Raw genomic sequence first — 4,097 nt, forward strand, 5'->3', positions numbered from 1 at the left:
TTTCCGATATTTTCTTCGACGGATCTTCAGGTTTTCTTCCTTTCTTCCGTCTTTCTCTCTTCGTAATTTCGTGTCCGACCTGCGTCGTCCGAAGTCGGGGTGAAGATCGAAGAAAAAACGCCAAAAATAACAACTCGTCAGCCACGCACACCGCGTTCGAATGTCTAACGGTCCAACTTGGATTTTCGAAGATCGCCGAATCCGAGGGACGATAAATAATAATAATAATAATAATAATGGTAATAAATAATAATGTTAATAATAATAATAATGATATGATGATTATAACGATAATTATTATAGATAGGTAAATAGAAACACAGGTCTCCTCTCGAAAATCGGAACTTCCTGATATTACTTACATATTTCGGTCGATCCAAATGTGGGAATCTCGTCGTCGTCGGAGCAAGCAGCGCGGTAGGTGGGGTGAAATTCTGGATTTTCCACCGCCGCCGGCGGTCGAAAAATGTGCGACGCGGGAGATCGCCAGTCCGTCTAGTAGTCTCTCTTGTCGTTAGAGCGTGACGTGGTGGTTGTTGTGGGATTTCCCGTTAGTTCGGTCCGACGTCGGTCGTCAGAGGGTAAGTGCATACGGAAACGAAACGCATCGCGTTTTGATGTTCATATTCGTGCATCGGAATGTTAAAAGCAATATATTTTACACCAACGATCACACCTAAACACCACGGCAACGGCCATACCACGTTGAAAAGCACCGGTTCTCGTCCGATCACCGAAGTTAAGCAACGTCGGGCGCGGTCAGTACTTGGATGGGTGACCGCTTGGGAACACCGCGTGCCGTTGCCCCCCAACACTTTTTGTTTTTTTTTGAAATCCATAGCAACCACCGAACCGATTTGTTTTTCGTGCAGGTATTCGGAAACATGCACAGACCCGTATAATGTAGATTCATAGCTTTAAGTACTAGATAATTAAGAAAACAATTTTTTTTGTCGATTAATTGTAAACAATTGCAGAATAAAAACTCGTCAAACGGTAAAGGTTGTCGTTCGATCACCGAAGGTAAGCCACGCGGGCAGCGGTCAGCACTTGGACGGGTGACCGGTTCATTATATTCCTTCCGTGAGTTTAACAAAGATAACATATGCAAATGTCGTAAGTGCGACGAGGAAGACGGCGATCTTTTAATGTAAAAAAAATATATATTAGGTTACGCGTACATGCCACTTTGACTGCTGCTTTATTTTTTTGGTTTTTAAATAATTAGAGATCTGAATTCAACATATCAGTTCTATGTTATAATGGACAGACAATGTTGTATTCTTGGCCCCTAACACGTTAAGACCAACATAAAAACTAGAATAACTTACCATTCGTTAAACGTTAAACAATTTCGAACCACGTTTTTTTGAGCTCGAACAAACTCATAACACAACACTCATTTATTAGTCACTGGACCATTGTAAAACGAGAAGAGAGAAAAACCATGCGAAACTATTTTTAAAACGAAGAGAATAAAGGTTTTAAATGGTAGGGCTGTATGACAGACTTGTCAATTATCGTGGGGGGTACGGCTGAGATTTATGACGAAATCGAGCGGCGCCGGCGGTCGGTCACTTTCACGAAAGAGGTCTAAACACGGGTCGTTTACGATACCCTCTGGTTACTAGAAAAGTTCTAGACAGATGTTTGTCGGCTTTTCGAGGTATTTATTTGTGAGTCCAAAGACTCAATGGAGTAATATCGGACTGAAATTCCAAGATTTTGCTGTGTAATCCAAAAAACTATGTTCCTCGTAACATTTAACGATGTGTTAATTCAACTATTATTTTAATTTTTCGTATACGTATTTATACTAAAAAGTACAGCGCTTCCAACAGTGAATTGTGAATTGAAAATGTTTCAAAGAAAGATCGATAGTTTTGAAAAAAATTACATATTAATAAATTTAGATAGATTTAGAAGTATACATTGCACTTACTTTTCAAAATTATTGTACTTCTGATTTGGTTGAAATAACATAATATGTAGCAGTCATAGTCTTGTGTACATTGCAGTCGCGGCTGGTGTTGGGTAAAACCTTTATTTTTTAGGGGGTCATTACCCAAATGACCTCATGGACCAGCCGTTCCTGTTAGGTTTTATATATCAAATTGATTCGTCTGTCTTTTTCATCATGCCTTCGAAAAGCGAGCTCCTGTTTCGCCAAAGTAACTGTGACGTCAATTAAATACGATAATAAAATTCGGTTTTTCCGAACTTATTGTGAGTGAGAGCAGTGAGAGCATCTTCTTTTCGTATCCCACCTCCACCCGGCGGCAGTAGTGCAGTGCTTATCAACATAATTACCGGCGTCTCGCCTCCACATTTTGACTTTTTTGTGTTTTATGTGTTCTCTAAGTCCAAAATTTTTAAATTTTTAAAAAGAGATTGCGGTACTATTCCTGTTGCTGAAATTATAATAATATATTTATTAATTTTTGTATTATATGTCTGTGTTATATTGTGTGAATTTGGAACAGCTATATCTAAAAGATATGCTTGCTTTTGTTGTTTATTTAAAATAATAATGTCTGGTCTGTTATGCTGAATGTGAATGTCAGTTAAAACTGTGCGATCAAAATATAATTTGTAATTGTCATTTTCTAAACAACTTTCTGGTTTATAAATGTAATGTGGTTGTGTATCCTTTAATAAATTGAATTTAACTGCTAAATTCATGTGTATAATTTTTGCGAATATATCATGACGTTTTTTATATTCGCTGTGAGCCAAAACGGTGCAAGATCTTGTATTGCAAATATAAAACCCTCAGCTCTTTAAAATATCTCCCATGTAAAGACTTTTGTTTTATATTTGCTATAGTGTCATATCACGAGCTCTATTGAGAAAATAATTTTTTAGTGAAGCAATTTGATTGTGTTGTAGAATTTCTAGATTTGAAAAACCCCTACCACCATTTTCGCGTGGTAAATTAAATCTTTCAACAGCAGATTTGGGGTGATGTTTACAAAATTTTGTAAAGAGAACTCTAGTTTGAATATTTATATTCTTTAAATTAGTTTTGGACCATTTTATAACACCAAAAGAATAGATTTAATTTGATTTGATTGATTAATACCTAAATATTTATAAAATTCTCCTTTATTTAAATTTTTAATGATTTCTCCTTCTTTAGTTATATATTCTAAATTTTCGTAATGACCACGACATATTGATTGATTTTCAGTTATTGTTAAGTTTTATGTCATCCATATAAAGAAGGTGATTTAATTTAATATTAATTTTATAAATTTTAAGAATTTTAATTAACCATGAATGTGGTACTGAATCATAGGCTTTTTTGTAGTCTATGAATTGTTGTTGCATTATTTTCCAAACGTTTGAGACTTAAAATATTCGTCAAATGTTCTTCTTTTTTTAAATCAGAATACCCCTGACAAATCCGAACATTTTGTTTTGCGGTAGATAAAAGTAAACATGGGCCAAGACAGAATATTAATATTCGGTGTGGAATTTTCCTGCGTTCTTGTTCATTTCTATCGAAGTGCTCACGAAAAGTTGTGAATATCAACACTTTGTAATTGTCGTAGTGAAAAATAAAAAAGATAGCTATGGGGCACAACTTATTTCGCACTTCATTAGAAAAGTAACAGTATTAAAATAAAAAAAATATTTTTCTAAATTTCGAACGTTAGGTCTATCCTGACCAGCCGCCAATTAGTGGTATTATTTTATTTTTTGCTGTTTTCCACAATAGTTATTTTTATATTAAATCATTGATTCAAAAAATTGAAATTAAAAATTCAAATTTTTGAAGGAACTCTGAAGTTTCAATGCAGTGACCATGTTGCTAGGTAACTAATAAAAAATAGTGCGTGAAATGAAAAACAGAAATAGTCGTATGCGTTTTGTATGGTTTCTATGGTTTCGATCTTACTAACAATGCAATGAAAATGACCCACTTCAGGCACAGATAACTATGCGTGAATTTCAATTTTTTGAATCAATTATATAAAAACAAAATTGATTTGGCGGCCGCTACACAAAAGTGGTGGGAGGCGAGAACCTGTTTCCGCCGGTCAATTTTAAAATTAATAAATTTTCCCTGGATACGTATTCGACTTATCCGGTAC

At 35.1% G+C, this 4,097-nt stretch overlaps 1 non-coding gene across 1 annotated transcript; it reads left to right on the forward strand.

Moving 5' to 3' along the window:
• The first annotated feature begins 687 nt into the window (after positions 1-687).
• Positions 688-807, forward strand: LOC138140864 (5S ribosomal RNA). The gene has a single exon (XR_011162776.1). It is a non-coding gene; the product is annotated as a 5S ribosomal RNA (ribosomal RNA).
• Positions 808-4,097: the final 3,290 nt, after the last annotated feature.

Source organism: Tenebrio molitor, unplaced genomic scaffold (genome assembly GCF_963966145.1).
Source record: "Tenebrio molitor unplaced genomic scaffold, icTenMoli1.1 SCAFFOLD_463, whole genome shotgun sequence".
Classification (NCBI taxonomy): Eukaryota; Metazoa; Arthropoda; class Insecta; order Coleoptera; family Tenebrionidae; genus Tenebrio; species Tenebrio molitor.